At 49.6% G+C, this 24,570-nt stretch overlaps 1 protein-coding gene and 1 long non-coding RNA gene across 15 annotated transcripts in view; one reads left to right on the top strand and one right to left on the bottom strand.

The window, feature by feature from the left end:
* Eif3a (eukaryotic translation initiation factor 3 subunit A) overlaps positions 1-24,570 on the bottom strand; it is a 177,096-nt gene that overhangs the window by 99,628 nt on the left and 52,898 nt on the right. For 11 of the 14 annotated variants that reach the window (XM_078041357.1, XM_078041840.1, XM_078041312.1 and 8 more), the window contains one exon: positions 1,149-1,274. The gene's annotated coding sequence lies outside the window, so the exon portion shown is untranslated. Of the gene's footprint in view, positions 1-1,148; positions 1,275-2,064; positions 2,170-24,570 lie in introns of all 14 variants that reach the window. The other 3 variants (XM_078041471.1, XM_078041519.1, XM_078041799.1) reach the window with 1 other exon arrangement.
* On the top strand, positions 7,048-10,444 carry LOC144375826 (uncharacterized). Its single transcript, XR_013435697.1, has 2 exons — positions 7,048-7,487; positions 8,049-10,444. It is a non-coding gene; the product is annotated as an uncharacterized LOC144375826 (long non-coding RNA).

Raw genomic sequence — 24,570 nt, 5'->3', positions numbered from 1 at the left:
AAGGAGCTTGGGAAGGACAGTCCAGGTGGAAGAATCAGCATGGACACAGAGGGAGGCTGTTTGTGCTAAGCAGCAGCCCAGGTGGAGGATAGGCTGGGCCACAGTGGAGAAGCAGCCCGGAAACAGTGTTCACAGCCAGGGTCAATCCCAATTGCCCAGTGCCTGTGCTTCTGCCAGCCACTAAACAAGCTGACCATCATGCCTCTTTGGAGAGCAGCTGGGGCGACACACTGTCATCTAAGAATTGAGGGCCAGGCTCATTTTACAGAAAAATCCCTCTGTGAGCACCATCAGGGTGGCCTGATGCTGGGAAGGGTGCAGGGGAGAGGGAAGCCCTGGCCTGTCTGCCAGGCTCTGCCGCACACTGGACGTCTAGGGAGCCCTCACACAGCTGCCAGGTGGACACAAGTCCCCACGTTGCTCTGGAGTCAGACTCACAGAATGCATGTTCTGGAAGGTCCCCCCATTCACAGGTGAGTCACCAAGATGAGACTGGGGTTGATGGCACATGTGTCCTTCAGCCAGTACTGGAGCGGCCCCCTGGTGCCGGGCAAAGTGCTAGGCCTAAGCGACACGGCAGAGAATAAAACAGTGGAGACCATGGCCCTTGTGGGGTTCACACTGTGGCAGAGAAACAGAAAATAAAATAATACTTTGACTGAGAGAGGCTCTGTGAGGGCCATACACAGTGACGTGACCGCAGAGTTGGCCAAACTGTGGCCCTTGACCAAATCCAGCCCGCAGCCTCTTCAACAAAAGGACTGAAATCTAGGGGATTTCAATCCAAAGAATGACAGGCCTTAGGCCAGAGCTCAGACCCACAAAGCCTCAGATATTTGCTCTCTGTCTCTTAACAGGAAAAAGTCTGCCCTCGCCCCTCTGCCCAACCCCCCTCCTGCTGCTGGAAGCCTTGGTAAAAAAGCAGAACTGTGTGCATGCTGCTTCAGGACCCCTCCCTGGAAATCCCACGTGCATGCTCTGCTTTCTCTTATTTTAGTCAAATTTCTCAGTTCAGGTTTAATATTGATATTAAAATTTTAATCTGATATTGTAATTGAGCCCGTCCCCGAGACTCGAGGAGTCTGGCACCGGGCAACAAGGGAAGCAATGCTTATTCGAAACCAATCAAATGCACCAGCCCAGCTCACCTGGAGAGACCATCTGTGAACACGCTCCAGCAGCGTGGCGGAGGGAACCCACGGAGCAAGGAGGGCAGCCCAGACCTCAGCTCAGCCCTCCGCACCCTCCAGGAAACAGTCCGTTGCATTTCTGAGCTAAAAAGGAAACAAGGTGACACTTTTAAAAAGTTTGTCACATCAATGCTCCGCAAAATCTTCTCTCTCTCACCAGCCCACCACCCTGGAAGGCTCCCAGTGAAGCTCATGCCTCGTGGAAAGTTAACGACACCTGAACAGTTAACTTGGCCATTGTAAGTGAGCCCATCCCCGAGATCTGAGTAGCTTCTGTGTCACACAAAGCGACGGGACAAATTCTTCCTATGGTCATGGGGAGCACTGTTCCTTTAGGGGTGGTGTGCACCTGTTATGCACGAGTGTGCTGGGAACTGAACCCAGGGCTTTGCACGTCCTAGCAACTGCTCGACTGAGCCCCACACCCAGCCCCAGAAGGGATCCTTCAAAGGAATAAACACAGAAGAACAAGATGAGTGACAACCAGCAGCCACACGGAGGCTGGCCCCTGATGGACGAGGAAGGCTGGGGCAGGGGAAGCCGAGGGACTGCAGACCCGGGACCCAGGCTGGGGGTGTCAGGGGGGTTAACACGGGAGAAGACCTGCGCGGGGTCCCAGGAGGCCTCAGACCTAATTCCTCCTCCTCTCCCCAGGCCAACGCCCTCTGGCCCTGGGGGACCGTGGACATGAATCCATGCCTGCCATAAGGACACCGAGGACCTGTCGGGAGGGAGGAGCTGTGCCCAAAACAGGACATGGAGTTAAAGCTTAAATATGGCTATGAGACCCACAGGCTCCTTCCCCGGCTCAGATCTCAGAACGCTGGTGAAAACAAAAGCAAGGGCCTGGAAGATTCTTCCCGGGTAACCTGACCTGCTCCGGAGAAACGCAGCTCAGCCAAAGGATCTGCCTCATGCCCTCTAAGGACGGACACTGGTCGTGCGTTTCTTGGGGGAATACGTCCCTGAGAGTTGACTCCTGTCGGGAAACACAACTTCCTACAGTTACTCTCCGTTGGCTCCCACCATTTCTCGTTCAGAAGAGAGGAAATCGGACACGGGGTTGGACGTGTGCGGTTACAAGTTCCCAGAGTCAACTTAGGTTTTTGTTAGGCTCGTCTCCCCACAGCTGAGCTAAATCACCCTAGAGCAAGAGTCTCCACTCTGCAATTTGAACCACCTGGGGTGCCTTAAAAAATACCAGTCCCACAGCCCCCTGCCCGAGATTCTGATTTGATTAGCGGGAGAGAGCCAGGTTTTCTCGTTTTAAAACCTCCCCCTACCAAAAAATGAAATAAAATAAAAACCTCCCCAGGTGATTCTTAAGTGCAGGACGATTCAGAAACCACGGCCTTTGAGTGAAGCCATTGACGCCTGCACTCATGTGAGCAGAGTCGGCCTTTTAGGACACACGTGTGAATAAAATGATATCTAAGAAACCCTTTTAACATGTAAGACAGACCAAAATCATCTACGTGCAGGAAACAGAAACTATGCAGGCAGAGAAAATATTTGGGCCAGAGGAATCCATGAAATCAAAATGTTAAAAAAAAAAAGAAAGAAAAAAGAAAAGAAAGAAGGAGAAACATCTATGCAACCAAAAATAACTTTAAAATAGCAGAAAATTTTTAAAAATATATTCAATAAGGTCTTGGAAGTTGGAAAGATGACGAAATCTCCCCACAAACAGAACCAAAGGTCAAGAAAACTAGCTGAAGAAATCAGAGGGTAACCCCCAAGAAGCCCAGCATCAAAATAAGATGTCCCAGAAAGAGAGACCAGAGAAACAGAAGGGAAGAAAACGTCAAAGAAATAATTTAAGATGAAGGCCCCAAGTTTTCAGATTAAGAAGCCAGGAAACCCAGTGGGTGGGAACAGGCCTGCTCAAAGGCAGGAGATGATTAAACTGAGTCCAAGTTTCTCTCCAATAGAAGCTAAAAGACAAGAGAGCAATTTTCTGAAGGAAAAATATTTCTATCTAGGACCCTCTTTCTAGACAAACGGCTAAACTATCGACTAAGAATCGAGGAGAATAGACACATCCAGATTTGAAAAACCAAAAATGTTGCCAGGGGCGTTGGTGCCTGCCTGGAAGGCTCAGGCAGGAGGACTGCAAGTTCAATGCCAGCCTGGCGACTTAGCAAGGCCCTTGGCAACTTAGAGAGACCCTGTCTCTATATAAAATATAAAAAGGGATGGGGATGTGGCTCGGGTGGTTAACCACCCCTGGGTTCAAACCCTGGTACAAAAAAAATCAATCGATCAAAAATATTCTCTCTCTTGTACCTTTCCTCAGAATGCTTTTAGAGATATTCCACCAAAATGAAGAAGAGGAATCCAGAAGAGAGGTAAAGAAGAAGATCCAGAAAAATGTGGCTCCCAGGATGACCTAAAGAGCAACTAATCCAGATGACACTGGGCTTTCCCAGCCTCCTTTGAAGCAAAGGCCTGAGCATGTGACCTTAACTCCACCAATGGGTGGCACCCAAGAGATTTCACTTGTAGAGAAAACCGTGAAAAGAACAGGTGTCAGTGGGAAACTACTCTCAGGAAAAAGACAGTGGAGGCATTGAACCTGCTGGGAATGTAGGGATGGAGACTTGGGCATCCCTGACACCTAGCTCTGCCCTGGATGTTCAACCTTCAAACCAGATCTCCTCCCTCCCTCCTGAAGACTCTGGAATTGATGGACATCCTGTAACAAATTGCTCTTTAGCATTCTGCTCTTTGCTACTAAGTTCCTGATAGAATGTGACCAAGTATTTAGGGCTGAATTCATAAGTACAGTCACGTGGCACGTAAAATATTTTGGTTCAAAACAGACCACGTATAGAACAGTGTAGCAAATTGCCTGGTGATGATGTAATCAGCTTAGTTTGGTAAGCACACTCTGTGACAGACACAAATGACAAAATTACCTAACAATGTGTTTCTCAGAATGTGTCCCTTTCATTAATAATGCATGATTGTATACAGAAAAAAAAAATTTAAAAGGCAATTATCAACTCCAAGAAGAAAAAAAGAACAGATTAAAAAAAAAAAGGTAATGATAGTGCATAGATACTACATGGGTCACTTGGGAGCAATATGTTTAACCTTATTAGTGTAACACTGAAATTTGATTAAAAGTCATATCAGGAGTGATGACAGAAGAAGTGTGTGTGTGTGTGTGTGTGTGTGTGCGTGTGTGAGGGTTGGAGAGGTATTAGCTTCCTGTGGCTGCTATAACAAATTACCACAAATGTAGTGACCTGAAATGACACAAATTTATTCTCTTACACGTATAGGCCAGAAGTCAGAGACTCTCACTGGGATATAAGCAAGGTGACAGTCAGGCTGTGTTCCCTTCTGGAGACTCTAAAGAGGATCCATTCCCTCACTCATTCACATTTTACCAGCACACAGTTCCTTACGCTGGGAGGACTGAAGTACTGTTTCCCTTGCTGGCTGTTAGCTGAGAGTGTTCCCACTCCTGGAATCCACCCATATTCCTTTACTGGGAGTACATTTTCCTGTAGATCTCCCCTTAGCTTCCACTGACCCTCCTCCCAACTAGTAACCCAGTTACCACAGCACCTCACATGTCCCCTCTTCTAATTCCCTTATAAACTGAAATGGCACCAGTTCTGCCTACTGAAGGAAGCTTGTAAGTACTGGAGGAGGGAAAGAAAAGAAACGGTGACAAGGCAACCCGAGACAGACAGGGAGATGCAATAAGGCCTCAACTGGACGTCCAGGGAGAGAACCTCCCTCTCTTTTCAGAGAACTTGAGGCAGAGAGAACATGATGGCTGAAGCTGCTGCAGCCGTTCTGTAACTCTGAGATGAAGTCTTGAGAATGGAGCCAACACGGAAGAGAACAGGAAAAAAGAAAAAGAGGCCACATCCCAGTGATACCACTGAAGCTAACTAGTGTTCCCCTTCAGTGCTGTGGCCTCGGGACTTGTGATTCTAATAACAATAATTTCCCTGAAGCAATGATTATGCATCAGAATCACATGGGACACATTAAAAAGAAAAAGAAAAGAAAACAGGTCTGGACCCATTCCTCGGATTTCTGATCCTCTTGATCTGGATTGGAACAGCCCTGGAGGGAAGGGGAAGGGAGCCAGGAAAGGACAGAAAGAGAGAGGATTTCTGCCAGCTCTTCTCATTTTGATAAGGTTGGTCTGATAAGGCTTGGATCCCACCACACTATTCCAGCGCCAGATGAGTGTAGCTCCCTCTCCTCCTCCCCTTCCCTGAGGAAACGGGGACCCCTTGACAGTTGGCGGTTCAGGCTTCATTCTAGAAGGCAAAGGCAGGGCTCTGCCCTGGGAGAGCAGCGTTCCCTCCCTGGATGCCCAGCAGGAGCTGATGCGCCAGGGAGGCTGTGTGAGGCCAGTGCCGAGGCTGGGAGGGGACAGGAAGGCTGGCCTGACTCCGTGGCCCTCCTGGGACTTCCAAGAGCCAGAGGGAGTGTGGGCGGAGGTGAGTGGCTGGGCACAGAGACCCGCAAACGTGTGCTTGGAGACAGAGTTGGCACACGCTGGTCTCAGGCACTGCTGCGGCGAGGTGGGGACAGGGCGGAGCACAAGCGCTTGGCCAGCCCCAGATTCTGTGTGGCCCCGGGCACCACACGGAGCCTGGACTCTGCCTGGCTGGGCCCTGAGCCACCCCCATCCCTAGGACAGCTCCCCTCACCATCCCCAAACACGGCTGGGGCAGCAGGCGGAGGGAGGAGAAGCAAGGGCTCCCTTTGGGCTTGACGTGGTGCCCGGTGGAATGTCCCCAGAGCCCAGAGCCATCCCATTCCTAAAAGGAGAAGCAGCCCCCGGGCCAGGGCCAGCGGGTGTCCAGGAGGCTGTACTGTGCTGGGGGGGGGTCGTCCTACCCGACGTGGCTGAAGGCACCTGTGTGCTCAGAGGCCTGTTTTCCTATTTGGAGGAGCAGGGCTCCTGGCCGGAGGTAAGGCTGGGCCCAGCTCAACCTGCCCAAGTGGCCATCCCGATGTCCCCACTGCAGGTGTGGCTCTCGCGGGAAAGGCCCTCCAGACAGAACATCTGAGTGGAAATGGGGGAAGCCGAGGGGCCGCAGGGGTAATGACACAGACAGAATGCATTGCTTTTCGTATTATTGGTATTATTTTGGTATGAGGGGGCTTAACCGCGGAGCCACATCCCAGCCCTTTGTATTTTTTGAGACAGGGCCTTGCTAAGTTGCTGAGGCTGGTCATAAACTTGGGATCCTCCTACCCCAGCCTCCCAAACCACTGGGATTACAGGTGTGCACCACCGCGCCCAGCAGCATTTTATTATTTTGAACAGCTGATAGCACCTATGCTCAAACCAACCCTATGGGTAGGTACTATTTTGATTATATCTATTTTGCAGATAAGGAAACAGAGGCTCAGAGAGGTAAAGTGATTTCCCCCAGGTTGCACAGCTAGTCAGTTGCCAGAACAGAGAAGGTAAGGATGATGCCCAAGAATTACTTTTATAAAAAATTATTTTGTCTTGGGCTGGGGATGTGGCTCAAGCGGTAGCGCGCTCAACTGGCATGCGTGTGGCCCAGGTTCGATCCTCAGCACCACATACCAACAAAGATGTTGTGTCTGCCGTGAACTAAAAAATAAATATTAAAAAATTCTCTCTCTCTCTCTCTCTCTCTCCCTCCCTCTCTCTCTCTCTCTCTCTCTCTCTCTCTCTCTCTCTCTCTCTCTCTCTCTCTCACTCTCTCTTAAAAAAAAAAAAATTATTTTGTCTTCAACAACTACAACTCCTCTGGCTGGTTCTCTCCGGCTGAAGCAGGTAACTGTGGCACAAACTGCTCAAACCGCTCCTGGCTTTGAATTCAGCATGGGCTGGGGCCAGGGAGTAAGAGGGTGAGGATATGAGCCCCCCTAGGGGGAGCAGGGAGCTCAGGAGGACCAGCCTGCAGGAGCCCCCCTCCTCCCTGGGATCCCCAGGCCCTCTCCTAGCCTGTGGGCTCTTTCCTCAAGTGTCACCTGCACAACACGCTGACCACCTGCACCAGAATCGCCAACTCCTCTTCTCCTATCCCCCCTCCCTCACACACACACACACACAAACACACTTTGCCACCATCATGTGCCTCCCCTGGCACAAGTCCAGCCCACTCTCTGCAGACTGTCCCGGGGGCTCAGAAGGCCCTGCTCCCCGCCCCAGGCTCCAGGGCCTCTCGGCAGCCCTGCCCCTGCTGACACCAGCCTGTGGTCTCCAGCTCCAGCCTGCAGAGTGACCACCCAGGGGTCCTGTCCAGTCAGGAGGGCGGCGCAGACTGGGAATCCGCATTTGTAGTGAGTTTGGGGTGCTGTGGGCGAGGCCAGAGGGCGGGGCTCCCCCAGTTTCTCTCCCTCCTCCCTCCCCTCCTCCTTCCACGTCTGTCTGTCTGTCTCTCCCCCACCCCTCTCCCTTCTTCTCACTCCTTCACTCCACCTCTGCCCATCCCCTCCCTACTCACCATCTCCCGCTTCCCTCTCCCCACTCCCGCCCCAGGAACTAACCCGCACCCTCAGGAACTCTCCATCCTGCTGGACTAGAAGGTCAAGACCTCTGGCCTGTCCCCAGGGGCTCTGGGGGAGTGGCGGGCTCCTCAGCTGAGGCCAGCCGGGATTCAGTGAGCGGAGCTGGGCGCCTGCCTCCCTCCTTAATAGCCACATAATGGCTCCTATTAACGGCCCATCAAAGGCAATTACTCCTCCAGGAAACAAAGCCCCCCACAGCCATTTTTTCTCTGCGTGTAGAAAATGTGCTCCTTCCACACCTGCAGCCTGGCCTCCCGGCTGCACTGTCTTCCTCTGGCCATCCCCCAGTGGCTTCCCGCTGACCACTCGGTCACCCACCCTCTCCCGGGGCAGGTAGGGCCCAGGAGGAGTCCTGCATCCTCTTCACGTCTGCGAGGGTGTTTGACAGAATGTGGAGCCATCGAGAACCGCCACAGCCTGTCCTGCAGGAGCCAGCGCCTCTGCGCAGAGAAAGACATACGGCCTGCAAACCTTCACTGCCCACAGGTCGGACAGTTAAGAGCCCACGGTGAGTCCCCCCTCCTGTGCTCCCGCCCTACTCTGAGAGCTTTACCTATCATATCTCATTTAATGTCACAAGACTGAATGTGAAGCAGGGCCAATTGTTATCCCCACTTCCCAGCTAAGGGAACCAAACGTAGAGGTTGTTACCTCTTTGCCTCAAACTGGATTTCACGCCACAGCAACCAATCTCCAATCTTTAAACAATTTTTAGTGGATTTCTTTTTTTAAGTATAAACTATGAGAAGTAAAACAAAAGCTAGGAAGAACTAAGAGAGAATATCTTCATGACCTCCCGGTAAGCAATGACGGAGTCACAGGGACACAAAAGAGCAGGAGGAGATGCTCAAGAATTTTCTCAGCATGCGCTCCTACGCTCCTACGTTCCTGCATTTGTGGAAGAGGTTATAAAGGCACAGAAGGGGAAACCTGTCGCCTGTTGATCCCAAACAAGGGCTGAGGATCCAGGTGGTGGACACCAGGGGGCGCCCTTCTCTCAGTGCCTCTTCCCTGCCAGCTCTCTGCCTTTGCTCTGCCTGCCCCAGCTGTCTCCCAGCAGCAGGGCCAAGGAAAGATTAGAATCTCCCAGAGGGATCAGGAAGGAGGAGCCCAGGCCCCCTGGACTGCACTCCACAGGCTGCAAGGTCCATAATCCTCCAATCGTCACACGGCCTGGTCGTGAGCTCCCACCACAAGCCACCGGAGTGCCACTGAGGTTCTGAAGGTCAAATGCGTGCCGAAGCCTCCCAGGCTCCTAGACCTGCTGCGCTGTCCCCTTCTTGAAGCACCTCCTTTGGCCTCAGCTGCCCAGGGCTCTCTGGGAGCATCGCTGCATCGTTTGGAGAATTAAATGGGGGTGAATCCATGGACCTGGGGAGGGCCCGTGATGTGCCAAGGGTCCCATCTGGTTCCCAGATGGGGGAAGGGTGGGGGAAGTCCCAGAACCATGGAGTGGAAGACCAGACCAAAGAGTGGACCTTGGGCTGCTGCCCCAGCTTCAGCCCCACCTGCAGCGATGCCAAAGTCAGGTACACCTGTGGTACTCCTGTGGCACACCTGGAACACGCATCTTTCCTACGTCTGCTAGGAAGAGGTAAGGACTGAGTTCAGAAACCAGGCCTCAGCAAGGACGAACTGAAGACCCAGCCGCGACTGGTATTCCCACCACAGTTTCCAAGCCAAGACCGTGAGCTGTTGTAGGCCTGACCACCTGGCCCAGGCAGAGGCAGGAGGAGCACAGGCTGAGCTGAGGGAGGGCGTTCAGGAGTCCGCTCGTGGCTGGGAATACCTGCCAGGGGTACCAGCCCTGCACTCAGGCAGACCCGGGAGGAATCCCACGGCACCCAACCCGCTGGGACCTGGCATGTTATTTCCCTTCCCTGAGCCTCCCTGAATAAAAAGAGGAAAATAATCCAACTTAATCCATGCAGTGAACTGGGATGAGGCACCGTGTTCACCCAGCTTAACCCGGATCCGTCTCAGATCTACAGCTGAGCTTAATTTTTGTCCAACTTAATTTCTGTTGCAAGCCCCCTTCCCACTGAGTGGGAGAAACTTAACCAAGGAATCCCATCCCCTCAATTCTCTCTGGGTCGGCTTCCAAATTCTATGTCTTACAGACCTGGGGGGCGGGGGGTGGACAGCGATGTGCTGCAGCCAGCCTCTGTCCAGCTGACCTCTCCTAAGAGATCTGCGTGACCCACCTGTGGGGTCTCTGCTACCTCCCTCCCCCACACCAAGGTCCTTCAAGCCGTCGGCACTCATCCTGGCCAGGGTCTCTCACTCTCATTGTAAGCAACATTTTGGAGCCAGATAATCCACTGTCCTTGGCCCCGTCCTGTCCAGTGTGGGTGTTTAGTGGCGTTATAGTTTAGAAGTGAGGTGTCCCCCAAAAGCTCCCCTCTGACACAGAACAAGAAGATCAGAGGAGAAATGATTAGGTTGTGAGAGTCTTAACCCAGTCAGTGAATTCATCCCCTGATAGGGATTAACTGAGTGGTAACTGAAGGTGGGCAATGGGGGTGTGGCTTGGGGGTATATATTTGTAGCTGGCTAGTGGAGAGCTCTCTCTCTCTGCTTCCTGATCATGATGTGAGCCTCTTCCCTCCACCACACTCTCTCACCATGATGTTGAGCCTCACCTCAAGCCCTGAGGAATGGAGCCAGCCTTCCATGGACTAAGACCTCTGAAACCATGAGCCTTCAAATAAACTTTTCCTCCTTTAAAATTGTTATAGTCCAATCTTTTAGTCACAGCAGCAAAAAAAAAAAAAAAAAAAAAAACTCAACCAAGCAGCATTCCTGGCCTTGACCCATGATATGCAACAAGCACCTCCCCACACAACTGTAGTGCCAACCAAAAATGTCTCTGATAGGGCTGGGGATGTGGCTCAAGCGGTAGCGCGCTCACCTGGTGTGCGTGCGGCCCGGGTTCAATCCTCAGCACCACATACCAACAAAGGTGTTGTGTCCGCCGAGAACTAAGAAATAAATATTAAAAATTCTCTCTCTCTCTCTCTCTCTCTCTCTCTCTCTCTCTCTCTCTCTCTCTCTCTCTCTCTCTCTCTCTCCCCTCTCTTTTTAAAAAAAAAAAATGTCTCTGATATTCCCAAATGTCCCCTAGGAGGCAAAGTCATCCCTGGGTGAGCACCACAGTCCTGGGCTACTCAGCCTGTCCTGCTTCCCTCTATACACGGGGGCAGTGGCCCTCATGGAGTCTCTCCGGCACTTGGTCCTGATCCACCTGGCCAGCCTTTCTGCCCTGACCACTCTGAATAGCCCAGAGCCCCCAGAGCTCTGTGGAGACCCTGGACACCAGCTGCAGGATGAGGGGGCTGGCACAGGAGGGGCAGCATCCCCTGAAGAGCACGCCCAGGATGCAGCCCCAGGCACTCGAGAACAGGCAGTGAGGAGGGGCCCTCACCTGTGGGAGAGGGGCTCCACCCCAGACTCCCTGCTACAGTGTGATTGTGTCCCCAAGTTCACGTGTTGGAAACTTAAATCCCCCGTTCAACAGCATACAGGAGTGAGACCTATGACGCAATGAGGTCATGAGGGTCCCCTCCTCATGGATGCATTAAAAAATGCCATCACGGAAGAGGAGGGCTAGTGAACAAGGGGGGTGGGTTTCTGATAAAAGGATGAGACTAGCCCCTTCCCTTCCCTCTCCCAAGTGCACTCTCTTGTCCTTCTGCCTTTCTCCAGCCCTGGGACTTCCAAGCCTCCAGAATAGGAAGAAATAAATCTCTCTTCTTGATAAATGACTGTCCTGGGTATTCTAATGTAGCAGCACAAAATAGATGAAGGCTCTCGCCATTACAGATGTTCAGACCAGCTGCCCAGCACATCTGCCCTGCCCTGCCCTGCAGATCCTTGGCATGATCTCAGGTCCCCATGCTGCAGCCTGAGCCACTGAAGTTGGCCTTGGAGTCGCTTCCCAGATGTGCACTTCAATCATCACTAAAAGGAAGACCAAAGACCAAATATGCTAGGTGCACGTATGACTATGTCTGATGCATTCCAATTTTACGTGGAACTGTAATGCACCAACTTAAGAATAAATAAGTAGAAGGAAGGCTAATAGAGTACAGAAAGGGAATTAGGAGGAGGGAGGAGGGGAGGGAAAAAGGAAGCCCTGGGAATGGAAATGCAGCAAACCATGCTTTAGGCATTTATGTCAAAATGAACCCATTGTTATGTATAACTCTAGTGTACTAATAAAAAATAAATTTTAAAAGTGTGTTGGAACCTCCTACCATTTTGAGTGCTGCCCAACTCATGAATTGTTCTTTGCTTATATAAACTCAGTTAAATTAAAAAACAAAACCAAAATACTCACAATTACTCTAATTCACTACTGCCTAAAAAAGGGTGCAGGGAGCTAAGTCTGTGGGGGAAACAGCATCATTAACTGCAGGCATCAGGAGGCAGGAGAAGCAAAGAGAGAGCCATGTCTTTGACTTTGTGAAATCTGTTTGAATTAAAATGTGTTTTGCCTCCTTCTCTTCAAGAACAATAGTCCCTTCAGAGCATCTCCTAGTCCTCAGTGCCAAAAGGCAGATCTGTTCTTTTTATTGGTTTTGTTTGTTTGGGGCTTGGGTTTTAGGGGGGTTTTGTTGTTTTTTTTTGTTTTGTTTTGTTTTTGTTTTTGATACTATGGATTAAACCCAGGGGTTCTTGACCACTGAGCCACATCCCCAGCCCTTTTTATTACCTGCTGAGGCTGGCTTTGCACTTGTGATCCTCCTCCCTCAGCCTCCTGAGTCTCCAGGATTACAGGCATGTGCCACCATGCCCAGTGCAAATACGTTCTCCCATCCAAGGCGGAAGTGGCTGGAGCAGCCAGGCACCCCAAGGCCAGCAGGAGAGCCTTTAAGATACTCAAGGTCTTGTTCTAGCCCAAATTCTCAGACAGCTACCGGAACCTTCCAACCGCCCCCACAGTGGAGATCCCTCCTCCCCTCCCCTTGAGAACGGACCTTCTGAACATTCTGAAACTCACCTGTGCCACAGGAAGAACTGGTTTGACAACGACTCCAAGGCACAACAACCACCATGTACAAAGAACAATAAAAATGAAGAACACCATGAACCTCAACAGACATAACACAATCAAACCACGAACGGCCACAGCAGCCCGACACGGGAAGCCACTGGACCTGTGCCCTAGAGAAGCTCCCGGGCCATGTGCTGGGAATTGTCCTGCTGCCCCCTGCTCTCCCCGGGATAAAGCAGGGCTGCTCACCAAACCCATTCATCAAGTAAGTGTGCTGGGCGTCCACAGCCTTGGGAGAGGCGGATGCAGCATGACCAGGTTCCTATCTCCTTCTCTCTTGTCCTCCCTGAGGGAGGCTGACTCTGAGCAACCCCCACACCATGAGAAGCGCTCTGGGAGGCAGCCACCTCTGGCCTTCAGAATCAACAGCTGCATCATGGTGTGTTAAGGGACAGACCCAGGTAAGCACAGAGGGCAGTTCTGGCCTGCAGTGAATGAGGTGGGAGTGGGACCAGCCCACCCCCGTGCCCACAGTCAGACTCCTCTGCCTCAGACCCAAGGGCTGTCTGTGTGGGTCTTGAGGCAGATCAAAGATGAAAACCTGGGGCCTGTCACAATCCATCCCAAGAGGAAATGTGTGCCTTCTCATCTGTATGGTCCTGCCACCTGCCCCCTTTATCCCATCCTTACCAGATCCTGTGAAGCAGGCAGAGCTGTGGCCACCAGTCCCATTTTGCAGGTAGGGAAATGGAGGCCCAGAAGGTCACATGACTCTGTAGCCACCAGGTCCCCTAGCCAGAGCTCTGTCTGCTCCATGCTGCCTCCCAACCAGACTGGCATTAAACAGGAGATGACAGTCTCTCAGTCCCAGGAGGCTTGGGGAGTTCAGAATCCAGGTCTGGGTTCCAAGAAAGGCCCGTGACCTCCCTTGATGTCCCTGACTCCTGGAGAGCCTGCCTGAGTCCAGGCAATGAGGCAGCCCCTCTGCAGCTGAGAAATCACCCTCAGATACGTGGAACCAGAGACCTTTCTTCAAGAAGCCAAGAAAGAAATGACACAATTGTGTGGGGTTTGGGACACTTTCATACGTTTCACATTTCTTGTACCTGGATATCAAAACCAAGGACACCTGAGAGTGGGTGGGGGTAAGTAGGGGAGCACAAGGGTCAGAGTCACCCTAAATTCTCCTGCATTGCCATGTGGACGAAGCCCTCAGACCCAGCTCCAGAAGAGGACGGTCTGCAGGCACCACCGTCTCTTGATGGGTGGCTGTACTTGGGTGATAGGTTTATTTCTGCTACATATAAACCAGGCTGCATTTTCTCCCTCTAGAACCAAGAGGAAGAGGACACTTATACTGCCAAGGGACAATGAGACAGGATCAAGAGAGCCAGGGTCACAGAAGCCCCCAGACACTAAAATCCCCAGGCTTGTCCTAGGCTGCCCAACTTCCACAGCACCCCCCATAAAGTCCAGGAGTTCCATACTGTTATGGACTGAAATGTGTCCCCCGCCCCCAATATTTAGATGTTGAAATTCTAACCCCTAGGACTGCAGAATGTGTCTTTATTTGGAGATAGGGTCTTTAAAGAGAGAATTAAGGTTACATGAGGTCCTTGAGGTGGCCCCTAATCCAAAATAGAACTGGCGTTCTTACAAGAGGAGAGGAGGGAGGATTCTGGGAAGGTGGCAGATTAGAAAGCAATAGAGGTCTGTCTCTCTTCCTTTTGGGGCCTTACACTAACAAGTAGGATGTTTGGAATCAACTGCATTTCAAAGAAAACCTAGAAAGTAATCATGCATGCCCAAGAAAAGGTGCAGGTCTAGAAAAGAAAGCCTGGTGTTTATACCTCAAGTGATCCTTGACACTAAGGCAGCCTATGATGATCATGATGATGATGATAATTTTTAAAAAATAGTGTTTCTGTGGGGGAACAAAGTATGAGAAGTGGGGAAAATCTGATTTCCAGAGTTACAATATTATTAGATTCAAATGTTCAATTTAGAAAAAAAAAATATCACAAGCATACAAAGGAACAGGGGAAAAAATGGCCCATTAGAGAGACAAATCTACATACTTACATACATTCATACATATTGTCTCTGAAAAAGACCTGATATGGATCTACTAGACAAAGATTTTAAAACCATAATTATCACATATATTATCTAAAACTAAAGAAAGATGTAGCAAAAGTCAAGAAATGGTATATGCATTTTGTAAATAGTATTTACAAAAGGTAAAATATCAAAATAGAGCCAGATGTGGTGGCGCATGTCTCTAATCCCAGTGATTTGGAAGACTGAGGCAGAAGGATTGCAAGTTCATAGCCAACCTGGGCAACTTAGTGAGATCCTGTTTCACATAAAAAAAAAAAAAAAAAAGGTAAAGATAAAAAGGACAGGTGGTGTACCTCATCCCCAGTACTACCCAAAGAAAGAAAGAAGGAAGAAACTAAAAAGAAATTCTGGAGCTGAAAATAATCAAACAAATGAAAGGTTCACTAGAAGGAATCAAAAGCAAATCTGAGCAGGCAGAATAAAGGATCAGTGAACTTGAAGATAGGACAATGGAAATTATTAAGGCTGAAGAAAAGAAGGGAAAAAAAAGATTAGAGAAGTGGACAGAGCCTAAAGGATCTATGGGACACCATCAGCAGATCAATATACACAATGAGGGACTTCCAGAAAAGAAAGGAGAAAAAAAAAAAACTCTTTAAAAAAGAATGGCTGAGATCTTCACAAATTTAATGAGAGACATGAATCTAAACCACCATGAAGCTCAAGAACTCCAAACAAGACAAATTCAAAGAGAACACAGTGAGATACATTATAATCAAACTTTCAAAAGACAAAGAGAGAATCTTGAGAGAAGCAAGACAGATGCAACTCATCACATACGCGGGATCCCAATAAGGCTGTTAGCAGATTTCCCACTAGAAACTTTGGAGCCAGAGGCAGTGAGTAAATATATACTCAAAGTGTTAAAGAAAGAAAGCTGTCAACCAAGAATCCTAGGTCCAGGAAAACTGTTCTTTGAAAACGAGGAAGAAATTAAGACAAGTTGAGGAAGTTTGTTACCCATGGACCTGCCCTGTAACAATTGCTCAAGAGAGTCCTCTAGAATGTAATGAGAGGACACTAGACAGTAATTTGAAAACACATAAAGAAATAAACATCCCAACACAGGTAAATGCCTGGGCAATTATAAAAGCTAGTATTATTGTATTGAAGGTTGATAACTCTACTCTTTGTTTCCTACATGATTTAAGAGAATAAAATACTTTTAAAACAATTAGTCTAAAAGCTAAAATACTTTTTGTTATTTTGGTTTGTAACTCAACATTTCTTTCTCTATAATGTAAGTAATGAATGGATTTAAAGTAGTTATTAGTTTATGTTTGGAGGCACACAATGTGTGTGTGTGTGTGTGTGTGAGAGAGAGAGAGACATATAATTTATGACATCAGCAACTAAAAGAAGTGGCCAGAGCTACAAAGGAGCAGAGTTTTCTTACATGACTAAAGGTAAGCTGACATAAATCCAAATTAGAGTGCTAAAACTTTAGGATGTTAAATGTAATCTCCATGATAACCACACTGAAAAATGGCAATAGAATATATACAAAAGGAAATAAGGAAGAAATTTAAACATTTCAGTATCCCCCCAAAAAAGTAAATACAAGAAAATAATAATATATTAAATGAGAGAGCCAAAAAATCTATGAAACATATAGAAAATAAGTAGTTAAATGACAAATGTAAATCCCTCTGTACATAATTAGTTTAAATGTAAATGGATTAAACTCTCCAATTGAAAAACAGAGATCGGCAAATGGATTTACAGAAACACAATCCAACTATTTGCTGACTACAAGAGACACTTTAGATTCACAGACATGATAGCCAGATAAAGTGGCCCACGCCTATAATTCCAGCAACTTGGAAAGCTGAGGCAGGAGGATTGCAAGTTCTAGGTCAGCCTGAGCAACTTAGCAAGACCCTGTCTCAAAAAATAAAAAGGATGTAGCTTAGTAGTAGAGCACCCCTATATTCACACCTAAGCACTGGAAAAAAATTGGAAATCCACAGACACAAATAGATTGGGGACAGTGAAAGAAAAAGATAACTCATGCAAACAGTAACCAAAACAGAGCAGAGGTAATTTACTAATTTCAGACAAAATAGACTTTAAATAAAAAAAGTTGCAAGAGACCAAAAGGGCACTATATAGTTATAAAAGGCTCAATACAGCAAGAAAATAACAACTATAAACATTTATGCACCTAATAACAGAACATCAAAATAGATGAAGCAAAAAACTGAATGAATTCAAAGTTGAAATAAATTGTTCTACAATGACAGTTGGATACTTCACTACCCCACTTGCAATAATGGCTAGCACCAGACAGAAGATAAGTGAGGAAATAAAGAACTTAAGCAATACAATAAACCAACAAGATCCAACAGACACACAGAGACACTTCATCCAACAACACATACATTCTTCTCATGGGAACACAAAACATCTACCAGGATAGAATGTCGGTTAGGCCACAAGTTAAACCTCAGTAAATTTTAAAAGATGGATATCATAACAAAGTGTCTTCTCCAACTGCAATGAGATGACGTTAACACCCAATAACAAGCAAAATTGGAAGAGCCACACATCTGTGGAAATTAGCAACATACTCCTAACCAACCAATGTCCAAAGAAGAAATCCCGAGGGAAATTAGAAAATACTTAGAGATGGATGAAAACAAAACACAGCATACCAGAACTCTCAGGATGCAGAAAAAAATAGCAGTGCTAAAAAGGAAATGTACAGCTATAAACACTTGCATTAAAAACCAGGAAGATCTCAAGTCAATGACCTAACATTACAACTCAGCAAACTGGACTAACAGAAGGAAGAAAAAAAATAAAGATCAGAGCAGAGAGCTGAGCCTGCAGAGCAGTGGTGGAGTGCTGGCCTAGCACGCTCAAGGCCTGGGGCTCAATCCCCAGCACAGGAAATACATTAAAAATTAGAGTAGAGATAGATAAAATCAAGAAAAGAAAAGCAACAGAGAAAAAAAAAATCATGAAACCAAAGTTGATACTTTGAAAAGATAACAAAACTGACCAACCTTTAGGTAAAGAGAAACTCCTAGAAGAAAACAGAAAAAAAAGCTTCATGCCAGTGGATTTGGCAACAAATGATTTCTTGAACGTGGCGCCCAGGCAGGGCAACAAAAGAAAAACGAGGCAAACGGGATTTCATGAAAATTAAAAAACTTCTGTGCATCAAAAGACAACCCAACCGAGTAAACAGGCAGCCCACATTATGGGAGAAAATGTGTGCAGATCATGAACCTGGTAAGGGACTCGCATCCAGATGGTATCAAGAACTGCAAACATCACAACCACCACAAAAACTCAATTCAGAAATGGACAAAGGACTTGAATTCACGTTTCTTCCAAGAAGCCTCTGACAAGCATCCCCGGAGGACAGCACTCACACCTGCTGTTGCAATCTGTTGCTGGAGGAATGAAGAGGAATGAGAGTGACTCTGTGGGGAGAGGGCTCTTGGAAGTTTGTACCTGGCTTCCTCTGGACAGCATCCAACCTGCCTTTCCCATTTGCCGCTTGTCCTTGTTTCCTTTTTCTATCGTAAATCTCAGCCATGGATTCAATCCTTTGAGTCCAAATCTGGGGTGATATTGAAAACCACCCCCAATGCACCCACTCCCCCTCCCCCTCCCACAGATGGCCCTTCACCCTCCCCTCATTTGGAGCACGTTCTCCTCAGACTATGGACCCAGACCTTGTCCCAGCACCAGTGCTGGCTGACCAGGACAGGAACCTTCTGGAAAGCCTGCTGGCCATGCAGGTTCCTGCATTGGTCCACACCTTGATTCAGTGTCTGGAGCCAGCTCTGGCTACCAGAGCATGGCCAAGTGCTCCGAGATGCTGATGCTCATTCAGCCTGGGGAATCTGGTTTACAGGAAGATCCTCTGCCCAGAATCCGGACACCTGAGGTTCAGCACTAGCTCAGACACTGGCCTGAGGGGCTCTCTTGGGCACATCTTCTCCCCAGGGCTCCAGTTCCCTCCACCAGTAATTAAGGGACTTGGCTCCCATTCAGGGCTGGTAGTATTTTGAGGGCCTTCTGGGAGTCTGATGAGAGCAATGATTCCCCCCCCCCTCCTAGGAAACACACAAGCACAGGAGCATAATTTGACCTAAACCTAGACCCTCTCTCGGTTCCCACATGAAGGTCCCTGGCTGATTCACACTGTAAGTCCCACCACCTCTCGCACTGATTCTATCAACAGCCCAACCAGGCAAGGAGGCTCTTCACCCCAGAACCCCACTCATGGACTGATGTTTTTTGCAACCTAATGTCTGTAAAATTGCAGACACCAAGACTAATTTTCTCTCCGGAGTGCTACAGACAGAGATAGGGCATTATATTAAGTACGGTTATTAAATTTCCATATTTAGACGTGCAAAGCCAAGCTCCTCCAGGAGTCCTTGGAAGCCATTCAGTTACCAATAACCAGATCTGCGGCTGTGGCAGCGATTCTCCACACTGTCATTTGGGTGGAGTGGAGGCTGAGATCCCCGTCTCAGTTGTGGTGGAGGCTGACGTCCCCATCCAGACTCTCCCTGAGATGCCTGTGGGTCCTGGCCACCCATGAGTACAGGCAGAAAGTAAAGAGAGGAGAGATGGGACCAGAGGGACGGTTGTCTCCTCTGAGGAACCCTCCTGACCTCCCAGGCACACCCGGTGACGGCCTCCTCTGGACTCGGCCAGCCCTCTGCCGGGGCAGCTACGTCGGCTGGGAAATGGCCTGGCTGTTACGAGGGCCCCTGGTGTCTGCCTCCCCCAGAGTGTGAGCAACATGAGCTCCCAACCCAGCTCTGCGTCCAGGTCAGATGCCCAGTAACCACAGAGTGGCCGGGAAGAGGGGACTGGCCACGAGGCTGCAGCCTGCTGCTTTCCTAAGGTCTTGTTGGTCTTGGAAATGCGTTTCCCCTCAGCTCCAGGGGAAGCCATGGCCAAGCTCGGATTCAGGTATGGAAACAGGACCTCCGTCAGGGCTTTGTAGAAATGTCAGAGAAGCAGCCTTCTCTTTCCACTGGGGATCTGAAGCTCACTGGATGGAAGTGTAAGTCCACAGGTGGCCCCTCTGCTGAGGGGATGCAGCAGGACCCTCAGTGGAGGCCAGCTTGGAGGTGAGTGGTACTGAGAGAAGAAGAGGTCTTGATGATCTTGTCTGAGGCTCTGGATCCAGCTGAGCCTGAAGCCTGTGTCATTCTTGAATTTCTCAGGTTCATCAGCCAGTGAATTTCCTTTTTGCATCTAAGGTGATTTTCTGTCACTTTCTGTCACTTGATTTTCTGTCACTCTTGTTTTTCCTGGATAAGGCTTCCAGATTCCCAACTTCCCTCTCATTTACTGGGTACCTTTATAAAGGGTGTATCCTAGGCCTGAGGGTGGTGATGACTTGCTTGAGGTCACGAGAGGCTTAGAAAGGGGCGGACATCAGAACTAGGCTGCCCGACTCTCAGGCCACCCCCCATATGCCACACCACCTCCCCTTCTCTCCCTGGGGGTCCAGCATGGGACCAGACCCCATAGCCAAAGCCACCAAAGGCAACCAAGAGTGAGATGCCTGGTGTATTAGTCAGGGCTCTCTGGAGGAAGAGTATCAACAGGAAGCATAATTAGAAAAAGGGAATTTATTAGGTGGGCTTACATGAGCAGAAGCGGGATAGTCCAGAATGGCAGGCTGCAGAGCTGGAGGAACCAGGAGCTGCACAGTTCAAGTTGAAGCCTCAGAACAAGAGGGATCAACGGTGCTGCCCCAGTCGGAGACTGAAGGCTTCTGGAAACTCCCTGGAGATGACTGGCAGAGTCCACTTTAGAAAAGTAAAGGAGTGAGATGTCCTCAGGCAATCACAACAGCAATCCAGAACCCAAGGGCTGGGGTCGTGGCTCAGCTGGCTCAGCGGTAGAGTGCTTGCCTAGCACATATGAGGTGTTGGGTTCAATCCTCAGCACCATATAAAAATAAGTAAATAAAATAAAGGTACTGTGTCCATCTATAGCTAAAAAAAAAAAAAAAAAAAAAAACTCAAGAAGAATCCAGTTTGCATCTGTGGCTGCTTCCTTGTTCTTCCAACTTTTATTAGGAGACATCATCCTATTGGACAGTGCTGCCCACACTTAGGGAGGGTCTCCATTTCAGTTGGCTATCCCACATGCCAATCATCCCTAGACACACCCAGAAGCCTCTTAATCTTTGGTGTCTCTTAAGCCAATCAAGTTTAATTCAAATTAAACTCGGTTAGCTACATTCTACCTCCCCACCCCACAGTGTCCAGGCCACAGACCAGCGAAGGCACAAACAGAGCCGTCCCCATGGCAGTCAGTGCAGAGGCTACTTCAGCCTGAAAAGGGGTTTTCAACGGGAAGGGAACCAGAGTTAGAAAGGGAACTGGGGCGGGAGCCAAAGAGAGAGCCCAGAAGTGTCATCTCCACTTTGTCCATTGACTTGGCCACTCCTGCTGCTGCTGGGATCAACCCCAAGAACTAACCCACCTGCTAATGTGCCCACAGGCAGTCACCACAGTACCTGCTTACAGACCACCAGGCATCCTCGGGTCCTCGAACTGGCCAGGGAGGGATGTTTTGCCCCAAGAACAGCAGAGCAGACCGGCCCACAGAGGCAGCTGGCAGTCAGGGCCCAGGCCCTGGGCTCCTGGAGCTTGACTGGGGTTGAGAAACTTGGGCATGATCTTTCTCATTGTAGGCTAACTTTTCTCTATTGATTGATTCGTAATTTTATCATGCTGTGGTTTGAGAACGTGGTCTGTGTATAGTAACTGAAAACAGTATGTGCCGATGTGTATCCCACGAAGTGGACCTCAGCTTTCCCAGGAGCTGAAGTTGTGCACTGTCCAGGTCCCCAGGAAGTCAGCTCTCTGACCTCTCCAGATGGACCCCTGACTGGGCTGCAGCCCATGCCCACAGGGGAACAGCCTGACACCCTGGCCACCCCTCCCAGGGACCAGGACAGGCTCTGACCGCCAGCTTGGTCCTGGCAGATGCCTGGGCCAGGGCTTTGGGCTTCCTCATCAATCTGGAAACACTTCTGTCTGTTCTCAGAGCCTGAGGCGGGTCAGATGGGATCACGGAGGCACCACCCAGGCCCAGCCCCCTTCCTCAAGTAGAAATGGGTGTCCGGTAGGGTTAGATCTGTTTCTTTTCTTTAAAAGCTTCTCTGCCAGGTGAATTCGGATCCAGTTAGTCACTGAATACAAGTGTTAGCAGCTGCAGAAAGGGGCTCGAGGTGGCCACCGTCACTTCCTCACCCTCTACTGAATAAACCTCGGCTCAGAGCTGTGAGCCAAAAGAGGAGCCTGGAGGTCCTGCGGGGGAGGACAGCAGAATGTAACGGCACTGTGTCAGGGAAATGTGAGTCACTAACTTCAGGAAGGGGGGGCAAGGTGGAGACCCACGGGGGTCAGGGAAGTGGTACTGGTCAAGTCTCCTTTAGAGGCAAGAAGCAGAATCCCAGATTAAACTGTCACATTAAAAGAGATTTATTGGATCATTTAACTGGGAAATCCAGGGGTATCCTGCTTCAGGAATAGCTGGATCCAGAGGCTCAAGCAATGTTGTCCTTAGGGATCTGACAGTGATTTTCTTTTGCATGGCGGTGCTCTTTCTGTGCAGGCAAGATGGCCAATGGCAGTCACAAACCCCTAACATCCCAGGTGACATGACAAAAAAAGAACACTTTCCTCTTGCAAGATTCTCTCATCAATCTCAGGGAAGGGTCTGGTTAACCCTGGTTGGGTCCCGTCACCCATGCCTGAGCCCATGCCTTGGCCGATCCCTGTGACCAGGGAGAGAGGATTCTGGATTGGTCCGTGTCAGCCCTACCAGGACCACCTGGCATGAGACAGGCGTTATCCAGAAAAACTTAAGGAGTGCGGAAAGCACGCTTCATCAGCCGATGGCCTGAGCAGCCAGAGCTGGCCTTGACGGCCAGGCAGGATTTCCTCGGAGACTTGAGGAGAGCAGAGGGAACCGGCATGGGACAGGAATGACCCAGAGAACATCTGGCGAGGGAGTGGAAAGCAGAGGAGAGCCCCAGAGCTCAGGCACCTCCTGGCTGTGCTTTGACTGTCTCCTCCCCAGGGCTGTCACTCTGCTGAACCCAGGGGTGGCAGGTGGGTGCAGAGGGAGAGGTGAAGAAGCCCAGAGGACAGGACTCCTGGGTGGGCTATTCTGAGAATGACGTCGGCACCACCAGGTCCTGGCTGGACAACCCCCCCCAGGCGTCCGGTGCTGGCAACCCCTGGGCAAGTGTAGCTACTGAGACCTGCTGGCAGGTGGGCGAGGTCCCTGCAGGGGCCATCTGGCTGAGTCTCTGGGACAAGGGAGGCCATCGCTGTCAGGCTTCCGTGGCAGACGAAGCAGCAACGAGAAGACAGGAGCTCCATCCTCACCTGGAATCTGACATCCTGCATCCAAACTTGGGTAGTTTTTTTTAAAATGAGTCAGCCAATAAACAGCTCAGTAAAGAAAAATAAATAATCTAATCCCACCACCTAAGGCCACCGTTTACGACCTTTTATTATCTTCCTATACTTTTATGTATGCATATATACAAAAGCAAAGGTACACACCAACAGTTTAACAGAAGGGGAGTTCACCGTGTTTGGTGACCCTATTTCACAGTGGGGTGAGTTCACATTTCCAAGCCACTGCCTGCCCTGCTACTGCAGAGCAGGGCACCTGGGACCTAAAGGAGAGAAGCGACTGGCCAGTTTCACGGAGCAAGTCACAGGTGGGTCTGAAACATGGACCCTGGCTCTGGGTCACTCAGGCCCTTTCCATCCACACTGCTACCTACCACCCGTGACTTCTCTTCTGAAGGTGGCACCAGTGTTCCACCAGGGGCCTGTGGCCTCCGGTGGCAGGCAGCAGCTGGCTGGGAGATCATGCCTTGGACTCCCCCAACAGATCTTGCATGCACCTAGCCCTCAACCTCAGGGCAGCCTGCAGAACGGCCACGGTGCCGGCCTGGCCAGGACCCTGCTTCCCAGGGGCTGTCGCCTCCTGCCCTCTGGCTGGACTGGACTGGGCTACACAGGGAGATGGCCCTTCACTTCATCTCTGGCTGCGAGATGAAGTGGGCACCTCCCAAGCACAGCCAGGTGGTCAGGATTCTCTGCAGGGCTCGGAGACACGTGCTGCGCTTTTCTTTGGTTCCAGAAGAGAGCTAGTCATTAGCAAATGCCACCCACCTGGACGTGATGGGCCCTGACAATGCATCCAGCATCCTGAAAGGCAACTTCATCACCCAGAACCTTCCCAGGGAACTAGAGGAAAGCGGACAGATAAAAGAATAGCTTGAGACACACCTAATAGGGCTGCTGTCCCCTGAGACACAGGAGGACAATCACAGCTGAATCAGAGAACAGATGGGTGATGGCTGTTCATCTATTGGACTGGGTTCAAATTCCCTTCCAGCTTTCACCGGCTGTGTGGCCTTGGGTATGCTGCATTCCTCTCTGAGCCTCACCCTCCATATCTATAAAATGGAATTGCCCATAATAATCCTCCCTCGGTTGTTGGGGATTAAATGAGTTAACAGTACTGGGTATGCTACTCTTGATCCTTATCATTAGTGTGTGTGTGTACCAGGGATTGAGCTCAGGGGCCCTTCCATCCCCAGCCCTATTTTGTATTTCAGTTAGGGACAGGGTCTCACTGGGTCGGTTTTTCTTTTTTTTGGCTGGCAGTCATGCAAACTATCATGTTAGTAAATAACAGCCATATCATAAGATACTCAAA

This window comes from Ictidomys tridecemlineatus, chromosome 1 (genome assembly GCF_052094955.1).
Source record: "Ictidomys tridecemlineatus isolate mIctTri1 chromosome 1, mIctTri1.hap1, whole genome shotgun sequence".
Taxonomy (NCBI): Eukaryota; Metazoa; Chordata; class Mammalia; order Rodentia; family Sciuridae; genus Ictidomys; species Ictidomys tridecemlineatus.
Note: the sequence above shows the minus strand (reverse complement) of the source record. Positions and strands in the feature narration are given on the sequence as shown.